Here is an 11,116-nt window from a genome sequence, read left to right as displayed (position 1 = left end):
TTGCGTTGTCTTATATTTAATAGTTTTCAATATTATATTCTAAATCTGTACTCCCATTTTCATCAGAAATGAATTAAATATATATATTATTGCTTTATTTTAAGTAGCCCTTTATAAAAATATAGCAAAGCTACATCACATTCTTTGCATTCATACCTAGTTTCTCGACTTTTGTGTTTACTGCATACTGCACATTTTCGAGCAGGATTTTTTGTTTAGAAGACGAATTAAAATATGTGCTGGGAAAATGCCTTTCAATAAGACGTAATGGGTGTATATTTAGGTCTCTTGTATATATCGATAAACATCTAGGGACGTATACATATTTACGTCTTTCGAGTACATCGATAGATTTCGCAGGACGTATATATACGTTTTTCGTGTATATCGATAGACTTCTCAGGACGTATATTTACGTCTTTCGTAGTGAAAGGGTTAAATGCCTTTCTAATATAATTGTTAAATGTTGATACATTTCTTTTTCATGTTATTACTGTGGCGTCGATAAACGGTCGCCACACTCTACTATGTTTATATTTAGTTTAAGACTAAGAGTGCAAGTGAGAATAAAAAAAGGTAAATAACTTGATTGCGTGAATGGATCCGAGTGATTGCTGCGAAGCGTTTGTGAGAGATGGTCGTTTATTAAGATGGTCAGTTCGATTCGAAGTTTGAGGAATGTCTGAGAAACACACGTGTATTATTGAAAGATTGATTTAGAGTTACAGCGATTCGGTTTAGGAAAAGAGAAAGTGATTTTGAGAGAGAATACGTCCGGGTGTATAATGATGAGAGCGAATACAGTTTAAACCGTGGTGTTAATTAAAGCTTGGAATTGCCGTTGCAAAGTCGGGTATTACTACTGACTTCCCGTGTACTTATCCTATACTATTATGCAACTTAATATTCTCAATTCATAATATCTCATACTGTCGAAATTTCTTTATAAACGTTATGTTCTTCTATCCTACGCCATTCAACTAACGCTCAACTTCTCTTTGTGCTCATACTTGTCAACACGCATGTACATTCTTTCACTTTTCATGCAATGAATTGTTCGTATCTTTCACCTGTCGCTCGATCCCATTCGTTCGCATACATTCGGCGCGCAACTCGTACTCATTTAAACATTCACTCACTACAACATTATATATACATTTCGTACTCTTATAAATAATAATTAATTGTAATTCAAATTGTAATAACAGCGAAAATATTAAATAATAATACAATTAATAAAATATTAATCAATTGTAATAATAGCGAAAGTTATCAAATCCGTGTAAATTAAATTATGTCTCATCAATAAATATGATGGTATGCCATTTTTTATTCATTTGTACATAGTCTTTTCGAAATTGTAGTGCTGTTCCTTTTAAGCTTTTCGTCGCAATTTCTTTCATATTAGGTGTTCTTACTTTTTTAAAACAGGATAAATACTTTTAGCATTATTTGTTAAATCAACATTTTCTGTGGTTTGCCATGCAGTCAGTTCTGAATTTAAAGCTGCTCTACGATTGCCCATTTTCTCGAGGTATTCAATTTTGCCGTCGTTTATAACTCTTCTTCTTTCTCTACTTTTCAAGACCTTCTAAGAAATTCCTGATCACTTTTTGAGTTTAATTAATTATTTTGGGTAATTAATTGAATTTTGATTAATTCGCCTGTTATTGAGCGTTGTTATTTTGATTTTAATACAGTACGTGATTCATCTGTATTCAATTTTTTTTCGGGGTCTATGATATATAATTTAAATAACTTTTTCAATAAATTTGTGTTATTTTATATTGATGCCTACTTAAATAACTTTTTTTGTTATAATTAGTGTTGTTCTCGTAGTCGTGTAATTACGATTAAAGAACATACATTTTTTGATTATGCTATCTTATTGCTTGTTAGCGCCAACGTATTTTTGAGGGTCGTCAAAGGCAATTAGCCCGCCGCTATTTTGCTTTCGTACGATTTATGATCGGGATGAACTGTGCGAGGTCTGGACGAGTGAATGGTTGTAAACGGACAGCTAGGGCGACAGACGATTGCCAGTGACTTGAAGTCACATGGCAATCGGATGTTGCAGACTTATTTGTTTGAATGAGGAAAATTGGGAAAGGCAAGCAGCCCGACGTTGCGTTGCCGGAATGAATAGGAACATTGTTCCTCAAGGATCTGGCCACGGAGTGGGGAAGGCGAGGATGCCTTCTGGTAAGAGGACTAAGTTTGACCTCTTGGCACTTACCCCAGAACCATTGACGAGAGCAAATCAAATTTTTCTATAACATGCTTTACTCGCGTAACATATCTTTAAGCTTCCATTTGCATAACATGGTCGAATTGATTATTAAAGATGACATCCAATATGTTCAATTTATAAACATATTCACAATCATTTACGTATTCAAGCTCGTAAATGTGCTACTTTATGGTATAAAATAAAGAATGTGTAAAATTTAGAGTTCCTACTGTTAAGAATACATTAGAGAGGTCAAGTTTATGACACGACCGCTGGTCAAACACTTGATCCAAAGTTTGAATTTGAAACGTAGGTCAGTGGTGTTATAAAACATGTGGCAAGAATTGAAATTCGCAAACCGTTAAGGTCACCGTTGTTGGTATATAGAAAAGTAAAGAAAGTTTTCAACCTCGAAGCTATTTTTACAACTTTTTTAAAACTATTAGAAGATCTAGAAGGAAAGGTTACAGATATTGGTTTTTTCGGGTTTGGTTGCAACGACAGAAGATTCTCAGCAAGCATTGAGAGTCATTGCCAAGTTGTGTTCCGATCGTCGGATACATTGCTTCTTGTATTAAGAAAGGACAGTTCATTGATAGACACGCGTTCCGATATATTAAAGTACAGTCTACTCGTATTGAATATTGTCAATTCTCCTCTCCTTTATCAACATTCAAAACTGCAACCATTCGGGTGCGAACATCTGCTGAAAACATTATGTAGAACAAGAATAAGATGAACAGATTTTAAAGTCGTTCCAAACGATTAAACGTGTCTGAAACTATCGGAAATGATACCAAATATAATTTGCCGACAACTGACACCAATTATGATGAAGTATTTTTGTCAACAATGAGTTATAGAATTTTTAGCGTGCTTCCAGTTGATTCTATGTGTCAAAAATCATCGAACACAATACCAAAACACAGTTTTTTGTTAATTTGACGACGATCGACATCGATGATGACAGGTTTCTGTTGTCAGATTGCCATTCAAATCTGTACAGCAAATTTAGGGTATCTCGCCAGTCTACCCTTAAAATTCTAAAAAAAGACCCAAAATTGCGGTTTGTAGCACGGTACAAACGAATAAATATGTATCGAGCAGTTTAGAAATATCAGATAGTTGTATAATTTCTTTAAATTCTTTATTATTACTTTCACACGCTCGCACGGTACCGCACATTCTAACGTTTACACTCGCGGTTCGCTCATTCCTTTGTCCATTTTCTGTATTTCTCATACTTGTTCGCCTTCGCTCTTCACATGCATCCTTGCCAATCACATCATTAGTGCAAGAAAAGAGGAATTCAAACCGGAAAAGTTAAATCTTACATTAGTTTCAAAGTAATAAATCTATCACGTTTTCAGATTTGTACATTCAATCATACTCACTCTTACACATAAATAAATCTATCACGTTTTTACACACGCCAATTCGCGCTTGACGCGAATTTTAATGCCACAGTAGTCACAAAAACGTCATGAATGTGTTGGTAAAAGTTGTATAAAAAACAATATTGTAAACAAGACAATAGACTTTTAATCTTTTCCGATTGCTACAATCGCAGCATCAACTTCTTTGTCATTCGCTATACTTCTCTGTGTGTGAAACTCCTTACCATTATGTTAAGAAATTTAAGGTTTGTATACATCTGAACAGTCAAAGAAGATCATGTGCATTTTGTGCGGGTGTTTTCCTGGTCACAAGAGCAATGAAGGGTTACGGCAATGTGATGTGCCTTTGAGGCGAAAATTTTGCTGTGGAAATACGCCACAAAATAAACGAACTATCCTACGAAATCCTTTCTTAAATTCACGCCTTATCCTCCCTTCTTTCATGATTTTTTACAATTAATTCAGTTAATAAATATAGTTAAAATTATATCATGTTCGATCTCATTTTATCCAGGAATATGTGAAATATTCTATTGGTACAATCTTCTTGAAATAAAATCAAAGATAAAAGTTTAAGCTAATCACGTTGCTTTTCTCGGCGAATGAAGTTTATTGTGCTAGCAGCACAATAGTGAGGATAATTTCTTCGCCTTTTTTTTCGCCTATGTTCGAGACTTTACTGCATATACTGAACACCTGAATAAAATTTTCAGTGCTTCATTCACTGTTAAATATGAAGGGTGTGGCATTAAAACTTTTCACTTCGATAGTTGAAAAATTTAAGATTTCAAAATAAACTTAATCGTTTGCAGCTTGCAGCGTGCAAATGAATTATTTATCTAACAATCGACAATTTTATATTAAGAACACTAATAGTAGCCTATGTATGGTCGTTTTCAATGGACGATAAACTTCAAATTGATATTGATACGTCATGAAATTATGTTAGGCATTAGAAATCTTGAAATTGTTCGTTTTTACTAATAAAATATTTTGTGTTCAAAATATTAGTAAAATATGCATTCAATAATTTTCGTCGAACTGTAATTTTATAATCGACATAACCTAAATGTTATTGGATGATACTTTTATGTCATCAAATATTGTCAAATTTTTGATGTTTCAAAAGGTTTTCGTAAAATTGCAGAATATTGTACCCATACAGGGTGTCCGTGCCTAAGTGTGACAGTGCGATATTTCACGAACTATTGATGACACGAAAAAATGTTTATATGGAAATTGCAGGATAAAAGGGACTCTGTGTTTTGACGTAAATAAATTTTTTTTTAATGTTGTAATGTAAAAGATATGATGGCGAAGTTTCGTGTTTTAAATGGAAATATATTTTTATTAGTTTTCAAGATATAACGCTTAAAAATTTACTGATTTTCAGCAGAGACGTCTCAATTTGAGTAGTAAGTCATAAAAACATTATTCTTGTGGTAAATGCCGCATGTTTGATTCTGCCTGCTTAAATCGATAGCCGCGGGTCTACGGTCGGCACGGTAAGTCCAAAGAGTAAGAAATGTGGCAAGAATTGCCATTATGGCCTGAGTTTCCCGAATAAGGTAAACATCTGCGTCGTCAAACAATTAAGGAAGCAGTTAAGATAATTATAATATCTTATGTATTTATACAATGTAAAGCTGTAATTAAATACGCTTATTCGACTGGCAGAATTTCTATTTCCAGATTAAATAATAAGAACCTACGTAAACAATAAACATGGCGTGTACTGATTATAAATTATTACTGTTCCAAATATTTAATATGTGTTTTATTTAATTATTTTTACTGTTTAATAATTAAAATCAAGATGGTAATGCTAACGACATTTTATGTGCAATCGTTTATAAGATAAAAATATGATTGAAGGTATAATATAAAGTTTTTGTTTAATTCTTCGTTCAGATTGATATTCTGACGAGTTTAGGAACAAGCAAAATTATGTATTTGTATAGTTGTTATTGAAATAAATGTATAGCATACAAAACATGCTGACTTTAATACAATAAATATGATAATTCGGTTCCACATGAAATTGTGCCAGTGTTTTAACACGTGTTTAATGACTAGTCAGTATTATATTATCGCATATGAGTAGAAAAACAAGAATAAGAAATAAGATTAATTTGAGTTCTCTATTATTTAATAAATTTAAAATAACTTCACCATTTTTAAATTGTATAGCATTAATTGTTTCGACTTGCACGATTCTCGTAACTCGAAATAATACCAACTCAGTGTTTATGATCATTCAGTCAGAACTTTCTCAAGCTGTACGAAATGGTTATTTGCCAGACAGCAGAACGGTCGCTTATGGGTTTGTGAAAACTTCTTTACAACAAGCTGAAACGCTTTAGAAAGGAAACAGTCCTTTTAAAGAAAGCTAAACACCAGTTCCAAACTACGCATCATTCCCCTAACATTGAATAGATATTTTATGATTTCTCAAGAACGTCTCCACAACTCGGATTTCTAAACTATTGTCAACCAAGAAACAAACCAGAACGCACGCTATTCATCTAACATCAGTGTATTCTTCCTTAAAGAAGTTTATTTCCCGTATCCTAAATTGTGCACCCCCTGCGGTGTACAGTGTCTACAAAGTCTATGTCAATCCGGCAGGCAGATGCGCTCATGCTCAATCATTCAACAGCCTTGCAGTATGCCCCAATGCCGAGATGGATGCAATGTCATCTGCATCCATCATTAATACTTACAACCATAGAGTGAGAGGGAAATTGCTGTTTTTAGTAAATTACGGACTGATTCTGATATGTCCTCTGCGGTAGACACTTCCACGGCTCCACTTCACTTCCAATGCTCGCAGGTCTTCCTTTTTGGACAATTCATTCAATCTTAATACGGATCTCTCGTGAATATCAATTCACTTAATGAACCACTGTTTTAATAAACCACCGAGACTTGTGTGATAACCATTTATCACTCGACGATCATCGTCATCAAGGCACGAGAATACATTTTGTATTTGTGGGACGAAACATTGCAATTTTTGTCAACCTCATCAGTCATCGTGGGGGTCCCTCCATGGCCCAATTATCATAAACATTTATTAACTATAATTTTATCAAATGTACTCTCTTGATTACTTGAGTTATTATAAATCAAATTCATAAACATTGAATCTTGGAATATTCGGTAATGATAATTTTAGTTTCGCGTGATATAAATACTGAATTATAGAAATTTATCATTATACTCATGTAGAGCTAATACATTCGCCATTACAATTTGATTAATTTAAACATTCAAAATAAGCAAAATCATTATTATTAACAAAATTTTCATTCAATTGTTAATTACTGGGACTCATTTGAGTATTAGGACGTTCGTTTTATGTAAATATTTAGATACTGATAACAAATGATTAAGTGAAATGTTCTGATGATAGGATTAAAATTTAAATATCTAGTAAGAATAAGTCTGATATTGCGCTTTTCGATTTTGGTAAAAGTTTGCAAATTTATAAAACAGCCAAACATAAAAAATGTATTATATATTTTTTAGTTAGGGATGCTCAAGTTTATAGAATGACCATTTAACTCTTAACATTTTCGAGAGTATCTTGAAGTTTATGGCTGTTACACCACTCTCAGTATTTCCTTACCGAAATCTTGAAAGGTTCTTTTCTTTTCAACCTTTCTTTTGTAAAGCTTGCTTTCAATCCATTTTCATGTCTATGTTTTTTTTCAAGGCTCGCATAAATGTCAGTTTATATCAACTTACACATTTGGTGACCAGACCCGTATAAATCTCCGACCTTACGACCATTTCCTGTTGTATTAGCATTTCCCACTTTCTAATCTTGGTCTCTTTTTGTGTTTCTAGTATTATTCTTTGCTAATAAAAAGTCATTAAAAGACGAAAACAAGAAAAACGAGGTAGTATGCTCCGTGACACTTACGTGTAAATGTACATCTTCGAAGATTTTCGAATTTTTAATCTAGTTATTAGGATCGTTGCGTTATTAGGATCTTTTGTTAATAATAAATTGAGTATTTGTGAAACTGCAAATATCGCGTTTCCTTATCATTTTGTAGATAAAAATACAATTTAAATTAGAAAGCTATACGATTTTTTTATGTACGGGAAAGTTCTATAATTTGGACTACATACTCTAAGTTCTACCATATATTATTCGTGTATAATTAATTTTAAAAAATTTAGATCACTTTCCATTTTTCTTCGCTTAATTAAGTCATATCTTTGTATTAATTACACATTTCTAATATCTGTAAAAATATAAAATATATCATTCATTATATGTTATATGTGCATACGCATTGCTTCTATTTATACCAGCATACATGTGACTATACAATGTGTTTATATATTATATGTGTATCCGTGTATACATATATACACCATGATATATTCTATATAATTTAAGTACACTTGTGTACATAAATATATGTGTATACATTCAGACACAATGATTGATATATTTTTTACTTTTATAGATACTTCAAATGTAATATAATCAATTGAAAATGCGATCTACTTGTGTGGTGAAACACGGAAGATGTTCTAAATTTTCCGAAATTATTAACTGTATATGCGAAAAATTTACTGATGCCAGGTAAATGCTTTCGTGCCCAGCATACGGAAATTTTCCAAAGTACTATAATTTGTATAAGAAAAAGAACCAGCTTATGACCGAAACATGTCAGTATAATAATTACAAGTTCTAATATAAATAAATGTTTTTAACGAAATTACTGACTTTCCTTTCCTCTCATACCTATTAGCGAGGTTAAAATTTATTTTAAATATTAGTCGATAAATATAGACGAACTAGTACAACAATTTTATGTAACGGAATTTATTAGGAGCCGTCTCATAATTTAGTAGTCCAATCATTGTTCAGGTATATAACTTATTTAAATACAAAAAATACGTGTTGTGATGGCTGGACTAAATATCGGTCAGGTCAGTCGCAGTAAAATTTTATAAAACAGTTGGTTACCATCAACGAATTTTTAAGAGTTGTCGAAGACAATTAGTCATCACTATTCTGCCTTCGAACGATTTATGACAGGGATGCAGCTTATGAGGTCTAGAGAAAAGGTTGATTGTGAGCAGGCAATCGAAGAGGCCAACGATGGTTAGTGTCTTCAAGTCATATGGCGATCGGATGTCGCAGGACTGTTTGCTGATGGAACACGAGGCATTGGCAAAGGCAAACATCCGGTCGTCGTGTAGGACAAATGAATAGAAATATTGTTTCTGAAGGAATTGAGTACAGAGTGGAGAAACCACTTCTGGTGAGAAGATTTCTCAATACTTACCTTACAAAACTTCCTACTAACAATTTGGACAAATTTTTAACTAGTTAATATTTTTATATATGTTTAAAGATCCACCATTTTGATCAAAATTTTACCATTTCGATTTAACCATTAATTCGAAAAGTAAAAAAAAATATAATCGTGTCAGCAAAGTGTCACAATCTCTTTATAAACATAATATTCTTTTATTTAACTTTCATTCTTCATACAACCATTTTTTCGCATCTTTCACCTGTCGCTCTATTCCGTTTGTTCTCACTCATTCGGCACGTATCTCGCACTCATTCAAGCATTCACTCGCTATAAAAGTAAACGATTATTTTAAAAATTACACAGGATTCAATGCAGAAGGAGATGTATATATTCTATAAGGCTGTTAATCACAATAAAGCGTTCGTAGAAAAATATAATTTACTTTCAATTTCAGTAAGATTATGAATTTTCAATTAAAAGAATATGACTTTTCAATGATATTTAAGGGGTAACACCACTCTAGAGCCCGAAAAAGAGGCCTAACTTTGACAATTTATTTTGGAATAACTACAAACGGAAAAGAATTTCTTTTCAAAGGGTTTATTTAACACATATTGAACTACAAAAAAATATTTTTTTATTGTCATTTTCCTACAAAATGGTGGCGACAGAGCCCATCGTCGGAAACACATTTTGGAAAAACACCGCCACGGGAGGACGGATTTCTCGTTATGTATGAATCGTGGGATAAAAAATCAAAAGAATTTATAATCTATATACAATTGGCTTTGGAAGTACATAGGGGTTTTTTGATTAATCAATTTTTGTGGAAGTTATGCGTTTTTTAAGGAATGAATCGACTTTTTGCGTGAAAAATGAGCACTAAATTATTTATAAAAAAAAAGTTTACATTCAATCAAAAAATGGCTACGTACTTCCAAGGATAATATTGTTGTACAGCTACTGTAAAAATTTCAATTCAATTCATGCAATAGTCACCAAAAAATCCGTCCTCGAAACTGGTTTCGAGAAAAACGCGTTTGAAGTTTTATGAACATTTTAATCCTCAAATTCTCTATTCACCGCTAATCTGTAATGCCTGTGCCATACATTTAGCTATCCAGATCAGTGTTTGCCACCTTCTCTAGCTTTCTCGATGCTTCTGTTTTTCTTGTAGGTAACAAGTAAACTTATTATTTTAAATGATAACATTATTGTTATACGAAAGCGATGAATTGCAGCATACCGCGAGTACTCAGTGCGCGCTCTGAGGCGCTGCGGCAAAATTAATAATTGAACCACTTAAAATTTGTTTTCTACAACAAATCAAACGGTATTCCGTTCTTAAGACCCTAAAGTATCGTTTCAGTCAAAAAAAATCGTCTTTTTGAAAATCGTAGAGTGGTGTTACCCCTTAATAAATAAATATTACCCAGTAACAGTGCGCGTCCTCAAAAAATGAAATCACACTGCAAATAGGATTGGATGAGAGCATGTAAACGTTTTCAGGAGAATAAATTTCCACATTACCTCTGTAAATACTTATAGCGACAGTTGTTTCGTCGAAATAATATTGACATATTAAAATTTTTAATGGACGCGATTCGAACACAATATGTGTTTTATTGAATAATAAAGTTCATCTAGTTACATTAATAAAGTAAGCTATACACCACTCAAAAATTACAAAACTTTAACAGCATATATCTTTTGTATCAATGGATTCCCATATTAAGAATCAGTATGCTCCATGAAAAAAAATGCGCCCCAAGACGAGGTATAATCGTCATTTCTTTCTAAAGAAATTATAAGGGGTACTAAATGAGTTTCTTTTTCACTTGCTTTCAATTTATTGAGAACAATCGTTTTCTTCACCGTCGGCGCCATTCTTAAAGCAGGACTTACGTTTACGACATAGGGTGACGAAAATGGTACTTTACCTGCTTTGTATTTTTAATCCCATGGTTAAAAGGATTTAATAATTAGACGACTGGTACATTTATAGCATGTAATAAGGAATACGATGCTTCACCTTTTTAACATCTTAAACCTGCAATTTATAAATTATGACCCTATAATTTACTAAAATACATAGTTTTAATACACTTGTATATACTGCGGTAGTCTATACCACGCAGCAAATGTCAAAATTATTAATATTAGTTAATTTTGATTTTAAATGTAGCCGTTATATGGTCAAAACA

This window comes from Megachile rotundata, chromosome 2 (genome assembly GCF_050947335.1).
Source record: "Megachile rotundata isolate GNS110a chromosome 2, iyMegRotu1, whole genome shotgun sequence".
Classification (NCBI taxonomy): Eukaryota; Metazoa; Arthropoda; class Insecta; order Hymenoptera; family Megachilidae; genus Megachile; species Megachile rotundata.
The sequence above is the reverse complement of the archived record's forward strand: the minus strand, read 5'-3'. Positions refer to the sequence as shown.